This window comes from Siniperca chuatsi, linkage group LG20 (genome assembly GCF_020085105.1).
Source record: "Siniperca chuatsi isolate FFG_IHB_CAS linkage group LG20, ASM2008510v1, whole genome shotgun sequence".
NCBI classification, from domain to species: Eukaryota; Metazoa; Chordata; class Actinopteri; order Centrarchiformes; family Sinipercidae; genus Siniperca; species Siniperca chuatsi.
In genome coordinates this window covers 23,202,374-23,221,782 of record NC_058061.1, presented here as the reverse complement: position 1 = coordinate 23,221,782, position 19,409 = coordinate 23,202,374, and the positions used below count along the sequence as shown (strand labels likewise).

At 40.5% G+C, this 19,409-nt stretch overlaps 1 protein-coding gene across 7 annotated transcripts in view; it reads left to right on the top strand.

The window, feature by feature from the left end:
• Positions 1 to 10,137: 10,137 nt before the first annotated feature.
• The window catches only part of llgl2 (LLGL scribble cell polarity complex component 2), a 45,768-nt gene continuing 36,496 nt past the window's right edge, over positions 10,138 to 19,409 (top strand). For 4 of the 7 annotated variants that reach the window (XM_044178446.1, XM_044178447.1, XM_044178442.1 and 1 more), the window contains exon 1: positions 10,139 to 10,468. The gene's annotated coding sequence lies outside the window, so the exon portion shown is untranslated. Of the gene's footprint in view, positions 10,469 to 11,244; positions 11,384 to 11,436; positions 11,461 to 19,409 lie in introns of those variants that run through there. The other 3 variants (XM_044178449.1, XM_044178443.1, XM_044178444.1) reach the window with 3 other exon arrangements.

Sequence of the window (19,409 nt, the reverse complement as noted above, 5' to 3'; positions counted from 1 at the left end):
TTTGTTAGTTTAGATGACTTTGTGTCACAGACACTTGACATCAAATACGGCGTTCCGCAGGGAAGCATTCTGGGTCCTATTCTCTTTTCTTTATACATGCAGCATAATTCATCAACATAATGTCAAATATCACTGTTACACGGACGATACACGACTTTACATCTCTGTTTCACCAGCAATTACAGTTCCTTAAATGATTTTTTTTACCTGTCTCATTGACATTAACATTTGGATGAGTAAAAATGTTCTAAAAAGAAATGAGGAAAAAAAACCAACAGAAATTCTACTCTGTCCAAAAGCAGAAAGGCAGAGACTTGAGTCAGTGCTTGCTAGTCTGTCCAAGCAAATCAAAAGGCGTTACTGATCTGGGAGTGTTTTTATACCCTGATCTTAACTTTATTAGCCATTTTAACAAGGTCACAAAAACATAATTTTTCCATCTGAGGAAACTCACAACAATGCTGAAATACGCTTTTATAACTAGTCACTTGGACTACTGCAACTCTCTTTTTACTGGTCTTTCAGAACACTGCAGCCAGGATCTTGACCAATACAAAAAAAAAAAAGAGATCTGCTCGCATCACTGCACTGGCAACCTGTATCTTTTAGAATTGTTTTTAAAATCCTTTTACTTATCTTTAAAGCGTTACATAATCTAGCACCTTCATACATTAGCGACTGCCTCTCATTTTATGTCCCAACAAGAACTCTCAGATCTTCCACTGCCATTCTTTTAGAAGTTCCTAAAGTGTCCCACAAGAAATCTGGTGAGGCTGCTTTGTGTTTTTACGGCCCTAAACTGTGGAACACTCTCCCCTTGGATCTCAGGACAGCAAACTCCCTTGGTATTTTTTAAAAATAAATTAAAGACCTATGTTTTTAACTTGGCTTTTAATTTGGGTTGACGTTGCTGGTATCATTTATCAAACTGTTTATTTATTCTCTTTCTTCTTTCTATTGCCTTTGTTGTTTATTATTGATATATGCCTTGTGAAGCACTTTGGCCTGCATCTTTGCATGAGATATGCTATACAAATAAAGTTATTATTGTCAGTGACGCCCCAAAGCTATGGAACATCACTACCTATTCAGGGAAGCCAGCTCGCTAAATATTTTTTAAAAAGCAAGCTAAAAACTTCAAATCTCTTCACTTTAGCCTTTAATTAGCTGTGACTTTCCTGATACAAGTTGGAAACGCTGCACTAAAAGAAGTGCAGCAGTTCATTGCACTGCTGTATTACGTTTAAAGTGCTGTATTTTACGCATTCTATTTTTTTTTTACTTTATTTTTTATTATTATTTAGTGGGTTTTATTTTCCATCTTATGCTATGCATTTTATGTATTCTATTTATCTTTATTTTAGTTTTAATTTAATTATCAAGAGGGTTTTATTTTCCATCTTTCCATTTTTTACATAATTATGGCATTCTATCCCTGTTTTTATGTTCATTCTGTCTTTCATGTGAAGCACTTGGTGCATGTAATTTTCTTTGTTGTTAAGTACTTTGAGCTGCATTTCTTTTATGAATGGTGCTATCCCAAAAAGTTTTTTTATATTATTATTATTATTATTAATCCTTCCAAAAACAATAGGTTCCTTGCACTTTCGTGCTCGGGCCCTAATAGTAGTATTATTAAGTAAAGAAACCAGTTTTAACTTTTCATTTTTGGGGAGCTGTCATGTCGTCCATCTTTATATACAGTCTATGATAGAAATAGACAGAGATTCCTTCCTTTATAGTTAGACTAGTGCAGTACCCGTTCAAAACGGGCCTGTTCAGAATGGGACGATTGCTTGGCCTGCAGTATTACTGCTTCAACGCATATAAAAGTTAACACTGCTGATTTGAGGTCTGAATGAGTATATACACCAACAACATGAAAGAAACTAACATTCTGTTATATACAGATATTAAGTAGACTACTGTAATAGTGAATATTTTCTCATTTCAAGTATAAAAGAGGGCTGCATTTAAAAATAAAATACATAACAGCTTTTGAAAAAATATGCATCAGAAAATAAAGTGGATGGATCATATTGGGCTCTCAGTTTTCTGTGCCTTCCGTTCAGATAATTTGAGTGGGTATATTTGCTCAAAAGATTTGTGCTTCCACTGGTTTTGAATTAAAAAAATAAAGTGATAATTACATTGTATGAAGACAAAACAGTCTGAAAACAATTAGGAGTCAGTGTATCGAAAAACAGTATTGAGTTTATTAAAACTGTACACTGAATCAAGCACAACATGTTAGTAGTAGTTTAAAAACATGCAAACAAAAAGGGCAACCATTTACTGCATACTACTGTTAGAAACTTACAATACAATCAATTTGCTGCCAATTACCCTGATCAGCCACCATCAGTAATCAATACAAACACACAGACTATAAACCATTAATCAAACCAATAACTAACCGCAGTTACCTAGTGTTTCTGTAGTGGTGACAAAACATTGAAAAATGTATACAGTATTCCCTCCCTAAAGAAATATGACTAACAATTCCTTATGTATCCGCAAAAACACATAACTAGAATAAACACTAGATAAAAGGCGTCCGACAGTCGACAGTCTTCTTGTCAATTCGGCATCAATATAATACATAGAGACTGTATTTCTGTACAAATTTGACATGATTTTGGATTTTGTTGCCTCAACTTACCAGCCTCTGTTGTTTACCTGTGCTATTTTAGTGGGGAAAAAAAGCAAACTGTTTCAAAAATTAAGATTGCTCATTAAAATAGTGCTGGTTGGTGGATCAGATACATGCCGAATTAAACGCTGACTCATAACACTGTTAATTCACCATTTCTCGTGTGGTAATAGCCGCTCGCTATTTATTCAAAGTTTATTAATATTAAACGTGTCGCATGTTGCATCATATTCGTCACTGCACTCTTTCGGGTCCTCAACAATACAGCTGCCAAGTGTGAAGTTGATCAGATTAACTGTTCTCAAGATATGCAACATTCATAGATTCCTTCCTTTACAGTTAAGCTAGTCTAGTGCAGCGCCCGTTCGGGACGTGGCCATTTCGGAGCACAGGCCCGTTCGGAGTGGGCTGATTGCTTGGCTCCGGGTATTGCTGCTTGCAGCGTTGTCGGGGGTCGTGCCTATTCGGTACGCATGTCTGTTCGGTGTGCATGACCGTTCGGAGTGGGTTGATTGCTGCTAAGTGTGTTGATTGGATGAACGATCTGGCCAAATTGCACCAAATTCGACACAACACTCCTTAGGGTCTTCAGCGATACACCCGCCAAGTTTGAAGTCGATCAGACGCACGGTGTATTCAAAGACAGAAAAACAGATCAGTGTGACTTTCTATGTTGCTTTTGTTTTGTTTTTTTACTAACATGATAATATACAAACATTCAGGTAGAGAACAGCAGCACATACAAATCATATTTTAATTACACAAATACATATTAAGAACATAAACGAAAATATTTGCTACAAAGTAACATCTCCATGTCTCTCTGTGCAACCCGTTCTCATTCCCAAGTCGTCAAATACTGACGTTTTATCATGCCCATATAGCAATGTTTCCTGTTCTTAAAGCCACTGGAAATTTGGCTTGAAATAGTAAAAATGCATATATGATATCAAAGCATAATCATTAAGCATCCACAAAATTTTTTGTTCATAACTATTACAAAACCTAGTTCAAAAACAGCTCATTTTGCTGTTTAGACCATTTCTCAAGACTGTGTAGGCGTGGCAGATCACGTTTTGATTGACATCTCCTTTTGTACAGTCTATGGAGTATGACTGACATCTCCCTGGCTCCGCCTATGTCAATAATCCTCATGGCAACAGTCACTCACAGCAATGGTGCAAGCGATAATCAGCATAGTCCAGCCCTACATGTTTGAGCCGTCTGATTCGGAATCAGATCAAGCATTTTTCATTTCAGTTGGTCACTGAATGGTGAGTTACAAAATGCTTTGCTATCCATATTACTCCTGAGTAGAATAGTGAGCATACACATGCAAAGCTGGCTTAAGATGCCCCTATTTGTTCTGAATGAACACAATACAAAATGATGGCTCAGTAGCATTAGCTGTGCCATACAACAGCCGACAATATATGATCTGTGGCCAGCACTCAACCCCCCACGGCCGGCAATAATCACCCACGCATGACGCTCACGTCGGGTGTAAATAGCTGAATGGCTGCTTTTGTTGTAAAAGTAATGTAACCTTTTCTCTGTGGAAGAAGTTACTTTTTCAGATTTCCGTGCTAAAACTACATGTTTCAGTGTACATATGGGAAACCCATGTGTCTTGTCCCTGATAAACAAATAAAGTAAACTTAAGTAAACCTCAAGAATTTCTCTGAATTTTGGCACCAATAATGTCTGAAACTTTGTCCGGGGCCAGCTGTGGCTTTGCCTCTTTCTCCCTGAATGCATTTGACATTTTGGCAGTCACACTGTGGGTTGAAAGCACCTGCCTTCCAAAGACCGCTACCCACAGCTCCCTTTTGGGTTTTCTTGCAATCTCCCCACTTGATTGTGGTGTTTGAACCAATTTTCACCTTCAGATCACAAGAAATAGGCTTAAAACAGTAACGCTACAATCCTTTCAGAAAATATGCAGATTAATTTACAGAACTTACTCTTCAGTGACTGTTTACAAAATCATTACCATGAAATATCCTTAGGATGGAGTTATTTTCAGTATACACTGTACATGATATGATTTTCTACTACAATTACAAAAAAGACACAGGCTCTAACTTAAAATGGTAGCTTAAAATATTTACCTTTTGGAATTTCCCTCTGTGAGCCAACTGGCCTCTGGTGGAACTTCCCTGGGCCCCTGCTCTGCCGTATGTTAACCCTCCCGCGGCTCCGGTGGGGTCAAAGGGACCCCGGGTTATTGTTGTTTAGCTAGCCACTAGCAATAGCAACAGCACTAGCACTATCACAAGCAGTAGCACCAGCGACAGCAATAATAGCAGTACCGTTATACATAACCCGGGGTCGCGCCCTCTATCACTGCAGAAGGAGCAACCAGGCCCGGGTGCAAAAAGGTAGCGCTTACAGCACCCGTGCATGTGTGTGTAGGCGAGACCCGGGACAGACAGAGCCCGCCGCCACCAGTCAGAGGGACCCCGTGTCCATTTTGATAACAATAGCGTGGTTGCCAGGCAACGCAACCCACCTCCGCCCTCGCTCGTTCCACCCGCCGGGGTCAGGGGGACCCGCAGCAGTCCGAGTTCGCAACGCACCTCCACTCGCTCAGTCCGCCCTCGCTTAGTCCATTGTCTAAGGCAGTCACGCGCTCCGCCCGCCGGGGTCAGTGTATGGACATCTATCCTGAGCTATTTGTTAGGACACTGAGGTCCACAATGACCAGGACATTGATTCTGATAAAGACTATTGTGGTTTTACAGATTTTAAATATTTTGGGGCACCCTTTTCTCCGGTCAGAAATGACACTTGCAGTGTGTGGTGCTTGTACTATCCTATTCGCTAAGGCACAACACGACTGCATGTGCCGTGGAGGACTTCTTAAAACTTTAGTACTCTTTTACCATGTAACAACCTTTTGCCACAGACTCTCCACCTATTCAGGAAGATTTTCAAAGCTCCATCGGATTCACTCACTTCCAAAAGGATCCATGGAGTGTCCTGAGTGTTATTTAGGGTATAATGAACATGAAAATTTGAAGACAGGCAACTTTTGTTTTTTTGTTTTTTTTTTAAATCAGCCTCTTTGGCAGACCAGATTAGAGACATTTTACAAAGAGAGGAGAGTACTCTTCAAAATGAAGATAGATTGAGTGATGTGTGCGAGGAGAAATGTATGAAACTCTTCCTCCTTAAAAAAAAGACAACATATCACTCTTTTGGAACTGTGATGGACTCAAAGTGTTGAATTCGTGACCATATTCTCTGTGGCTGATCAGGTGTGGAAATCAATGAACTGACAGCAAATATTCGTTTCAAAAACATTCTTCGAGCCGGTGTTTGGTTTGGAAAGGGGAAACCTGAAATGTTTTTACCTCAAGCTGTTTGTAGATGACATTGAAAGAATCGACACACATGGGGTAAAATGGATGGACTCAAAAACAAAACACACAAAAGGTCTCCAAAGTCTTCCCAATACTTGCTTCAAGGCATACATCAATTCAATGGTGCATATGGCTATGGCCAATGCCTTAATGAGGGAAAAATTGTCGCTCAAGCGGAGACAAGAACCCATGACCATGTTGTATAGTTGTTACGGACAGCTAGGCAGGAGACACCGATACGGAAACAGATGATGGTTTATTGGATTACAGCACGGAGTAGACGGGTATGCAGGTAAGAGGTGAGGATACGGACATGTAATAGGCTGAATACTGGCTGTTGCTACTGTCCTTAGTCTTACTGTGCCGCAGGCCGTTGATGAGTAGATGAAGCGTGGAGATGGGGAGAACACGCTGGAGTAGAACGGGGGAAGTCTTGCGACATCGACACGTAGAGTCCTTATGTTCAGAGACCAGACAGCTGGCTGCGGCGAGTGGTGTGCTTTTATCCCAGAGGTGATGAGGTGCTGATGGGGAGCAGGTGTGTGTGATTAGTACTCAGGTGAGGGAGGGCGCTGTGACTGGATGATGGTGGAGCCTGGCGTGTCTGTGACAACAGTGTGGTGAGAGGCTAACTGAGGATGGGCTTGAACACGTATTTGAGGTGAAAGCAGTCTCACCACCTGTTCTCTTGAACCCTTCCACTGGCTTTGACCTTTGGCCATCGATGCTGACTTACTGGTCACGTGCAATGCCGTGTTGTGTTCGTCATGGAAGACGGTGTAGTCCCTCATTCGTCCAGGAGTGTTCTATCGTAGAAAAGGTTTCAGTCGTAGTCATCTGGACACTGTTTTCAGAATCAAGACGTTTGGCTCCCATCTGGAAGTCATTGAGAATGACTTCCAGATGGGAGCCAAACGTCTTGATTCTGAAAACAGTGTCCAGATGACTACGACTGAAACCTTTTCTACGATTCGTCATGGAAGACGCTCTGTACAAACGTTCCATGCCGTGTGATTAGCTGTACAAATGTAAACTGCTCAAACTAGGATGGACATTTAATATTGTCATACAGATGTTCACAACTTACAGGTTACATTGTATTTAGAATCAAATATACCCTTCTCCAGTCTAGAAAACGGTAGACATGTTCATTAGATTGTAAAGTGTTGTGTATTTACAGCGACTGCTGCAAAAACCAAGCAGCTTATAAACGTCAGAGTGAAAAATGAGAAGATGGTTACAGAAAAAGAAATGCCTCCTCTCATCTTCCAACAGCTGGTGGATTATGGCAACAGTTGCAGCTTTCAGAAAACTGAATTTCTGTTGAATACATTATTTATTTTAGGTAGGCCTACATTTTTTTATCAGCAAATGTAAATGTATTAAGACCCAACCCTTATTGGTGGTTTTAATGAGAGCCAGCACTACTGCAAATCACTGAAGTATATGAAGAGAGACCCCTTCGGTTAGAATTATGTTTACATTGTGTGCTCCGTTTAATAAAGAGCCTACTACTGACGATGTATCACTTGCCATATAGCCTATTGATGTACAATTTCTACTTCAAAATAATAATAATAATGATAATAAAGTTGCTGCTTCCGAAAGATGCTGATACGAAACATGATTACGAAAAATTATGACAGCTCCTGTTTCTGCCGTGGAGAGGGAAGTCTGTCCCGAAGCTTGCCACAGTGGATGTAGAGCTATTAATGCATGTATATGCAGACTATGCACATTTATCTATAAAAAAAGTCAGAGTGGGGAAAAGTGTCAATAAGTTAGTACCATAAAGTTTTATTCAGTGTTGTCCATTGATTCATCCATGTCATCCATGTCCATTGATTTACCAGACCAGGCTACATTTCCTTAATGGATGATGAAGTGGTGGAATCTGACTGTGTGTTAGGCCATAGCCTACTTTAGATTCAGCTTTAATCTGACAAAACACACGGGCCATCAGCTGAAGATGAATAAGTAGTCGAATTATTTTCCACCAGTGCGGCCAATCACATCATGAGTGATAGAGATAATTATTTTTTGATCCTACGTGTCTAAAGCCTCCTACCGATTTTTACCATTTAAACTGAGATTACACTTTGTGTGCAATAAACATTTCAGTGGAACTGCTCTAACTGACGGCTGTCTTGTGTGCACAGACTCAGTGCACAGAGCATTAAAGCGGTAACTTCAGATAGTCCTGAGTAACAAACTAATATCCAACCAGGATTTTGACTCGGACATACAGGAACCCTCTGCTAACGAATGCGCTTCGATACGGACTGAATCAGTGAGGAAATAAAACCGCGTGCCAGGCTCTGTAAGAGGGAGGAGACACAGAAACTCTTTCTGGAACTGAAAACCCAGAGTTCCCTCATCGAGTTTTCACTAAACCTGCTTTCTGAAACAGGGCCCTGGATGAGAGAAATCTGAGTACCCATCAGGTTCTTGTAAACACAGGTTTTAGATGTTAGTGTAGTGTAATGATCGTATATAATGATTGTCTGCCATTAACCTAATGTCTCCCAATACCTGAGGGGTGTTCCTTCAAGCTGGATAAAGGAAAATCCTGGCTTATTTTGATAAGTCTCGCTAATTGAAGTGAGAGATCCGTTCCATTGCTGTGGCTTACAGGATTCCCTGCTCAGTAACCAAGGTAACTAAGGTCTTTTCACATCGGGGACGAAACAAAAATGTGGAATATATCCGCTGATGATTTTTCGCGTTCAAACCTTTCACACCAAGTCCGACATGAATATTCCACCAAAAATGAACGCTTTGCAGCGACACAAAATCATCCATTCATCCTTGTCATAGGATCTTCAAGCAGCAGCAGCAGAGACGACGAATTTCTAATATCTATCTTTTGGGTTAAAAAAAAGAGGATACACTGGCTAATGTCCATTGCATAACGTTATCTAATGCACTTGAAAATGAATGGTTTTACCTTGCCAACGAAAGATGTTTACCCTCTTTTGCAGGCTACTCACCGTCACAGGCCAGTTCAACCGCCATACTTTGCCAGATGTTGTCTTTGAGTTCGTTGTTGTTGTAATCTTTATGTTGTTTGTCAAACAGAGCACTATGCTGTGAGACCAAATGGATCAGCCCATCAATATCCATCTTGATGAGTGTGAACGGAATTATGACATTAACGTCTGAATCTATTGATCGCACGAGCAAAAGTCAAAATTTTATTGGTTGGCTCGTTTGTTGGCATCCGAAATTCGTTGAAATCCAAACAGCTGCGAAAAAAACTAAACCGCGTGGCGAAATCCGAAAGTTTCTGACTCGGCGTGGATAAGTTTACGTCCGCTTTATTCGCATTTGGTCTGAAAAGGCCTTTATACCGCTGAAGCAGACTAAAGGCCTTTTCAGACCAAACGCGAATAATCGGTGGTGTGAGAGGGGTCTTCATTGGTCTTTCTAACATGATACTGGCATTTTCAGAGTGAGCTTTATTGGCAAAGTATGTACACATACATACAAACAAGGAATCGGACTCCAGGTTTTTGTTCCTCTCAATGTACTTACACAGAAACAGAAATACAGCTAAAAAAAACAAGGACAACAAAGCTGAACAAAGGTAAACAAACATTTAGCTATTAAGTACATACAAGTAGGTGAAAGAAGAAAAATATGTATAAAGTATATAAAAGTATATATATAAACAATACAACAATAAACAACAACAACATACAAATATACAAGTCAACTGTTTCTGTAACTTGTAAACAAGAATACAATAGTGCACTTTATTCATGTCCATATTCAAAATTCAGTGTCCACTTTTTAATGGCTACAAAAATTTAACCACCATCAACAATATTTGTTAACATTCAAAAACCACATTTCCCAGCAGACAAGCTCAAAGATTTATGGGAACTATAGTTGTTGAACCCCAAATCATTTTTCTTTTGTCCTTGTTAAAATTATGACATGTTTCAATTGTACAAGCCATACAGAAGTAGATACCGATTTTGCTAAGAATATGGACAGTATCACGTTTGCAGAAAGAATGATGAAAGAAGCTGTTTATGAAAAACTGAACGGAGCTATGAAAGCTTTTGGAACAAAAGCTAACGCGGAAGTGGGGCGGGATTTTAACTGTCCGTAGGAATTTACGAGGTGCACTTGAATGCATCATAAGGGAGGAGTTAGCAAAGCAGTGAAGTTTAGCCTAGCAGGAAACACCAAGGCTACCGCCGAGGCGGTGGAAAAAAGGAGCAGTTTTTAGATTTTAACCGGTGGTCAGACGTGATATTTCCTCGGCAAATACGCTGTCGCTTGGAACCTGTACTCGCTTTCGGTCCGGTCATATTTTGCTTGACTCTGTATGAGGAGAGAGCTCCTAGACAACTAAAACACACTGGACACTGGCCGGAGGTGGAATCTTATCTAGCGGCTGTAAACGGTGGACATCGGCTGAGCAAAGACCGTTTACATTCAGGTGGGTTGGGAGGTGGGCCCGCACTTCATTTTTCCAGAGAACTGGTGCCCACAGGTGTTTGCTTGTGATCCAGTTGGCTAACAATTGAAGTACCCTGTTCATCACAGGCACCTGCTTTCTGTTCAACACCTGAACGGCTCCAACTCAAGCTAGCTGAAGTTGCTTGTTTAGCCAGACATTCTAATTTCACTGGCTAGCTGGCTAATCTTTACTCCTGATATTCCACCCAGAAATCAGGCAGTTTAGTGTCTTATATATCAACTGATTTGCACATTTCGTAGAATTAAATTTACGTTGTTCTCCACATAAATTCTTCTATTCCGTATTGGTAATAACCAACAAAAGGTTGTTTACCTATATGTTTAAAAAATGCTTTAAGTAACCTGCTATCTCACAACCATTACACCGCTAAAACACATACTTTTGTGGGCACTAAGTTACGAATTTGTTTTAGCGACAGTTTGTATTGAGTTTGAATAGTTTGCTTGGTGAATTGCTTTCATGCCAAATGTACCATATTAACCGTTACCCGAATGGCTCCTAAAAACTCCATGACCATGTCCTGTGAAATAAGTGGGATAAGTGTCTATAACGACGGCAGCATTCGTTATTTTTTGTACAGAGATTGGTAAGGATGAGTTTTAATAAAATCTCGTATTCTGGTTGGCTAACCGCTGACTAGCTTGTTGTCAACTGTAAACCTACAGTAACAATGCGTCCAGGCCAAAAACTAGCTTAAGTAGGCGTTAACACACCTGAGCATAATGACATCAACTTGAAGCCGTTCATTTAGCAAGACATGAGTCCAGAACAGAACATTAGCAAGAAATTGATTAGCTGTTAGTGGTCTAACTTTTGATTTCAGTCGTACCGAGGAAACCGTGGCGTTTCTTGCTAACCTCAGGGAGCAGCCAGGTGAGCAGTAGTAGATGCACATAGTGTTGCATAACTACGGAAACGTATAACTTCAGCAAGGTGTGTCTCCCCAGCAGGTATGTTAGTAAGCCCTTTGAGTCAACGGTCTGGTTTCAAGCATACGTAATTGGTGCGTTTGGGGAGGGGTGTGTGTGTGTGTGTGGCGTTTAACCTGTTTGGCTAGTTTCAGGATAATTCACAACAAAATGACAACATGTAGAGTAAAATAATACATTTCATACACAGTCCTACTCACATCGTATACATTCAACCAAAGCTAACTCTTAGTTAGCTCAGTTGTAGTACTTAACTGTGTCTTACATGTGAGTCATCTTGTGTCAACTGCATGCTAACCTAGGCAAATATAATTTAGTCCTCCGCCTCTTTAAATCATAGTATGGTTAACTTTGACAGACAGCACTTAGACTGTTGAGCACAAGCAGCAAAAAAAAAGTCCCATAATCTGGACAGGATACTGCTGAAGGACACAGGCTGCGTTCTTCCAACTCCACCTGCATCAGTGCAAGACTAGCCAAACAAAAAGCCTTTGTTCTCAGTTGTCTTAGTGATACTGCACCTGCATGGTAAAGTCCACCTGAAACTATTATGGAGGCAAAATAAATGGCCCCTCCCAAATGTAGGGCAAGCCAGAGACACTGGCAGTAGCGCCGCGAACGAAACGTGGCTGATGGTGTGCCCTGGTGGTTCAGCGGCATATGCCGGTTCCTAGAATGGTATGCTGCCTGTGTTTCACTGGCACATACCGTTTCCTAACGGCAGGTGCCACTTGAAAGTGGCCACTGTCGCACCAAATCAAAACAAGTTCTGCCATAATGTATATTTTCTTTCTGTCTTTTAGTGACTGTGTCTGTGTGTGTGTGTGTGTATGAGTTAGACTAGTATAAATGACTAGTATAAATGTTGTGCTCCTGATCACCTTCTTATTCTGTGTCTCCCTGGTTCCGATTACAGGAAAGAGGGAGTTGGTGGGAGATATGATATCCTGCCAGCCACACCCAAAACTGACAAGATCTCCTTTCTGTTTTGTTAAGGATATCTCTGTAATGTTTGCTGTATGACAGACTCCTCCTACTGCGCTGTGTTAGCTGCATTCTTCAGCTTAAATACACAGGAAAGCAATTTCTATTTCACATGTATTCACCAGTGCTTGGTCTTAGCCAAGTGTCAGCGTGACGTACAGCTCGAGATCACAGAGGTGTTTTAATTGGTGCCTTATCAACAGTGTGTGAGTGAGCGAGCAGGTGTAGTCACGAGGGTTTTTGTGATCAGACCGTGTGCAAGCCAGTTCTCTGAGGCTATAGACTCTAACAGCAGCTGTCAAACGGGTTCTGCTCCACCTGTGTGAATATGGTTTATTTTATAGCTGCATTTGTTGACAGCATGAATGTGACTGTCTGTACTTGAAGTTTATGACCTGATCAGATGACATTCAAGGAAGGGCTGATTATCTTGGCACCTTTTTTTCCTGTCTCGCAGCAAGTGCTGGCATAGCTGCTGATTGCATAGGTCCATAAGTAGAATGTTTTGGATGTCAGTCATTTCCCAGCCATTCATTCTTCCTCCGAAGAACTATGTCGCTGAGAGATGCAGGCCGTGTAGCAGTCCTGCTGGTTTAGCTGCCTTCTATTGAGGTTGTTACTGTTGTGTCTGGGCATGTTTTTAGGTATATTTACTTTCCTCCATTGACTCCCTTCTCAACTTTGATGGCTGGGTTGATATGCAACCATAAAGGACAACTTATCAAATTTTAGACATATTAGAAACTGTCTCTCTGGACACAGCCAAGACATTATGCATGCTATGATATTTTCCAGGGGAGAAAATTAGCACCAGCTAAATGCGGGCTGAAGTTGCTCAACCTACCAGCCACGGTGGCGGATGAATGAAAGTAGCGGAAGAGAGAGATTTGTGACATTCCACAACGCAGATTGAATCGCAAGTCTACATGTTTCACTTGGACACTTTAACAAGGAGACACTGTTGCGTATTTAGTTTCACATTTAAGGTGTCTTGATTTATTAACGACGTCAACTCATGCATTGAGAAACATGCAAGAAAACATTCCACGTTTTAAAAGTAGCCTGTAGATGCCGGTAGACTTTGAGCAGCACTCTGTAGCTAACGTTAACTAATAGAGATGAAAAGGCAGCAAAACATCGTTTCATTCATGCTTCACTCTTCTGACGGTTTATTTGTAATGCAGTTGCAAAGAACCAACTTGGCCATTGTGCTGCATCCACAACGCCTGCAGGAAATGACAGCTTGCTTACTGGTAGCTCCATTTTCAGGCCTAGCCTATGAGATGAGCTTGACCTCTGCATGCACTGCAACTTTCCTCAGAATGGATGTTTCGAATGTAGCTTCATTTGCTCGGCACAAGTAAATGAAATCATTCTAAACACAAACTACTTGTGTTTGTTCGCCTATAAGTTATTGCTTAATGCCACGCTAATTATAAGCCATTACGTCCATGGTATCGCCTAGTAATAATTAGCTAGACGTTTGGCTGACTAACACGTAATATTCTCATCATGAAGAAACCATTCACAAAGTCAGTCTAACGTTTGATCGTGTGGTCATTTATAGTTGGCTAATGTAGCCTATGTACACTCGCCACAGCGATTACATAACCTTCAAAACGAGCGACAACTTGAGAGAGACTTACTGCCTTGTCGAAAAATTCACCCCTATGTGTTACAGTTGTGTATATCCCTTTATTATTTATTTATTTTTTATTAATTAGTCTTTATTTATGTTTTTTGATTACAATCAGGGGTAAGTGTACTGTAAGTACATGGGGAGCACATTTTGATACTTTATTATATCTTTATTTAAGATTTCAGAAGGAGCGTATTTCGATAGACCAATATAACCCCTATCAAATAATGCTCCCACTACAGAATCAATTTAAATTACACCACTACTACATCACTCCATGTATACTTTAAGAATATGGGGATCATTTTGAAATACTAATATAATAATTCTATTTAAGATTTCAGGGAGTTGTGGGTCATACACAGAACCACTAAGCAGCACATCTCAATAGGCAGCACATATCGACAGCAACACCGGTTAAGAAAGTGGCTGGTAAAAACATTTAAATCCACCAGCCGGAGTGGCAGGTTAAGTTAATTTCCAACACTGATACTTTCCCATATGTCTTACTGCATTACAAGTTGGGGGCAGGCTGGTGAATCAGCCATCAGACTTCTTGAGTCCTTATACAAACAAACTATAAAAACAACTCTGCAAGCCACTGCGTTGTCATCACTGTTGGGTTCTGGAGAAATACAATTTACTGAGCTTTGAGAATTTCTGATTTATTTTCAGATTTTGCCTGGTTTATAAAATTTTAAAGGGTTTGGCCCCTCCTCCACGACGTGGCTTTGTGTATACTCGCTCAGTAAATTCTATTTGATCCTCAAGAATATCCTCTATAGAGACTGTAACATACCATTTCGCCGCACTGCATTTGGGCAATCAGCTTTTTTTGTAAAAGCCACAAATCAGCTTTGTATTGCGTGTTCCTTTCTGTATAACTTCATTGTGCTGTTTCTTTGTTTTGACCTGCCAAGGGACTACAGATGCAAATTAGCTTAAAGCAATAATCTGGTACGGTGCATCAAATGGTGACATTTAGGTTTTAAACTGTACATGGTCCCTTTTTTTTTTTTTTTTTTTTTTTTTTTTTAAATAAAATAAATAAATGCTGGGAATTTAATGATGTCACTGACCTGTGGGATAAAAGATAACAAATGGCATCTTGCTGACTGAGAGTGAACACATTTTAAGTGAAGGACATTTGGGATGGTATATTGGACAGAAGGGACAGCATGTTTAAAGCAGACTGTGTTGCTGAATGTGACTTTGTGAGAAGAGTCAATAAGTAGGGTTGGCTACTGTTCACATTTGATTTGGTACCTTTTCCCCCAGTATTTTACACTCTGTAATAACTAAAATGTAATTTCAGTTGTAAAAAAATAAATAAATAAAATTTAAAAAAAATACGCTAGTAAAAATGTTAAGTTAACGTCAACCAAGACAGTGCAAAAAGCCTAGTTATCTCCAACAACAACTTATCCAACTAGCTAATTACCTGAAGATGTCGATGCCTCACTTAACGTTTGGTCTTTGCGGCTGACTGCAGGCATGCTAATGTTAGCTGCGGCTGCTGTGGGGGACTCGGCTTTCAGGCTATCAAACAAATACACTCTTCAGCTTTTAGATATATTTTGTGTTTGAAAAGGTGTTTCCTCAGATTAGATGTGTTAAACAACTTTGCTTTTCGCGTTACAAATATTGCAGCGAGTGTTGTCTGCGTCACGTTTTGAAAAGTGTAACCACACTTGCGACCGCTGTCTACTCGCCATTCCCCTGACTCCATGTGAACAAGCTGCAGGGGTGACGTAGTCTCGCTCTCTCCATTTCTGTATATACTCTTAAGTTACTTTCTCACCCAGATGTGCTCAGGTACCACAATTTGGTACTGATTGATTTAACGTGAATCGGTACTTGGTAGTACCGACGTAATTCTGTCGGTACCCTTAAAAGTACGGCGTTCGGTACCCAACCCTATCAGTAAGCCAGTTGAGTTTGCTATCAAAGGTAAATACCGTACGTGACCTTATCTTGCTGAGAGAAGAGCTCACTGCAGGTCAAACAATGTGATGAAGACTAAGTCTGCACTGTCATTTACTGTTATCTGTTCCCATACAAGTTCACTGCTCTTCTACTGCCGAGTGAAATTCCTGGGAAAATCCATATGTGATAGTACAACTAGGTCACATCACAGTGCTCTGCTGAAACTGGCCTGATGAGCTGCGTTTCTGTTTCGCTCACTTCTGACCTGCCATTGTTCTCCCGATTAACCTGAATCTAACAGATACTTCCCTGTCACAATAGCAACCTCTTGGCAATGATTACATACACAAAGGTTAATTTACCTTTGTGTATCTAGTCTGTATACTGATTGCCATTTTCTGCTATACAAGTCTCCCTGTCAAGATGTTAATTGTTATCAAACTGACTGTTTCCCCCCTACGATATGGCAAACTTCAATTCCATACTTTAATAACTAAGTAATAATACCCATGAACGACTCTACCATAATTTGGGGACGTTTTTTTTTTTTTATTCAACATACGCTTAGGTGTAACTTATTTTTTTTTTTTTAAACACTAGAAAGTTGCTTTTTATGAAAACAAAGCATAGTTAGGGTTGTATTTAACTTGTATATTGTCTTGCTAAAGGCTGTGTTTTTGGGACACCATTGTTTTTGACATAGCCAAAGTTCTCATGTTAAAGGGTAAGTCTGGCGTTGTTATATTTTTTGCATCGGGGTCCTGCATCACTCTGTCGGGGTTAATTTCACAATAATGCCCGGCTCGCTGTACATGATCCCTTACTTAGTATCCCATGAACAACCAGCAATATGTTAGTCTGTCTCTCAATACGTTTTGACTTCCCTACCCTGTCTGTGGCTCTCAGCCCCAAGCCCACCGGTTCCTACTAAAGATGTGAATCTTTAAAGGTACCGTATGTAGTTTTTGACATGTATTAATCGCTTTTTATTGCCAATGTGTGAACGGGTGAACTATACTTAAAAAAATAAACCTTCCCAGATTTTCACAGTTGCCTATAATAGCCTGTGGACTGATTTTTTTATTTTTTTTTCCCATGTAAAGGACTTGGGTCAGTTTTTCCGGGAAAATCCAAAGGATGTGACATTATGCACGCTCCTGAGTGCCTTCTCTTCAGCTCTCCTACATCAACAGTGTGCAACACTTGCTGAATTTGGCTTAGAAATGGAGTCCACTAGCAAACGACCAGCACCCACCGAAACAGAGTTGAACACAAAGTCCAAAGTCAAAGCTAACATTACTGCAAAACGTGAAATATGTTGTGACACTGTGGTTTTAGCTTACTTGCTAAGGCGGACGATTTGCTAGCTAGCTAATGTATCAAAATACTGTCTTGGCTGGATAACGTCAGCTAATTCATCCAGACTTCAGCGGCTGATCTGCTTGGTAAATTGGTTGGCTTGCCATTTGCAGGTTACTTTGTCGGCTGGCATTGCGGGGCGGCCGGATACCCGCAGCATGGCTGGATTGTAGCTGGCTGGCTAACCTTAGCTTGTTTGCTCGCTAACGTTATCCCTACCAAAATACTATCTGAGTGATCCATGGTACTAACTTATGTTATTAGCCAGCAATAAATGATGTAACGTTAACGGTACAAAGTAAAGGTGTATAATGATTGCTTTCTACTAGCCAAGAGCAATGTAAGGCAGGGGTGGCCAACTAGCTAACTGTAACCTAACCGGTTGGCCGGCTGGATGTGGTTTGGCTGCGCGGTGTGGGTCTGGCGTTGATTGCTTTGTGGTGTTGGCTGATGGAGTGATTGATTTGCAAATGGAAAGCTAGTCTAAATAAAATATAGGAACATTACAGATAGTAACATTATTCTAAATATAATTGTAATTTATTTTGCAGCATTCAGTGTTCAATTCAGCGCTCAGTCTCGTGTGTCTCATTTTTGGCCAGTGCCCAGTGCTGGGATTTACAATGGTTAAAGGGGGGCACCCACTTGTGTAGGTGTGATCAATTAATTATGGCAGAATTATCAAAGATAATCATAAATAACTTTAATGAATAAAGTCCTCTGGGGCACCACTCTTCTTAAAGAAGAGAAATGTTAAAATACACTAAACTATCAATTTGGAACTCAGATTAGTAATTAAATTAATAACTATAACAATAATTACCACCAATAGCTAGTAGGTTGAAGGATTTGTGGAGTTCAACATAGAAGAGGTTGGCAAATTACTCTAGTCTTATACAACATTTAAAGAAGCCAGCATAATTATACAACAGCATTTATTTAAAACATAAACAAAGCAAAAACACATAATGTGAAGTCTAACTCTCAATACTAAACTAATGAACAAAGGGTGTGTATATGTGTGTGTGTGCGCGCAGGTCTGGCTACGCGCCAAAAGGAATGTGTGTGTTTCTTTGTTACGCATGTCTCGCGTGCAGCAGCATGAACGCACGTGGTCAGAAACAAAGGAACATGTGAAGCACGAGCTTTAAAGTTACTCTCCGCTGTGTGTGTGGTTGTCTTTAAGGGCCAAACTAGAAGTCTATGTGTCTGATCTGTTTAGGATAACGGTGCCAAGTTAAAAGGAGTTAGTTAGCATGCAACGACTGTCTGTGTGGAGCATAACATAAACTAACATCAACTTAGCATAACCTAACAGATAAAGACGTCACAACAACAAAACCTCAGATAAACACTTCAGTAACGCCACATGTACAAAAATTAAACAGCTTAGCTGGTGTTACGAATCAGACCAGGAATTTGATGCCAGCTTTCAACAACTGACACACAGATACATTTCCGTCAGTACAGACCATTGACTGTATATAAAGATGGACGACACGTCTCCACTTCCTCCCACTGTACACAAATGAAGCCAAAATATCCTTGATACGGGAGCTGCCATCTTGCGCTCGTAACGTCAGTCTGCACAGTAGTGATCAGGGTTGGTGCCGTGGTATCGAGGTCCTGCCCATACACCCAGCCAACTCAATTGCGAGCAGGGCTCAGCTGTCAATCATGACGTGAAACCCCCTTTTATCGCATTAAATAACTAATTAACGCCCTACTTATAAGAAAAATGAACACTTGAACATACTTTAACGTGATAAGAACTACCTAAAATGACAGAAACATCTTTGGGGAAATTTTTTTTGACGTGATTTTTTTTTTTTTGGGGGGTTCGGCCCATGTCCTGTCTGCTAACATGGAGAAGGCAGGGTTTACAGGGTTGACCTATACTGCAGCCAGTCACCAGGGGGCGATTGAGATGTTTTGGCTTCACTTTTGGGAGCTGTCAATGTCGTCCATCTTCATATACAGTCTATGGTACAGACACATTTCAGTCAGTACCAAGTACAAGTACTGAGGTTAGGACATTCAACTCTGGTCAAGTGATTACTAG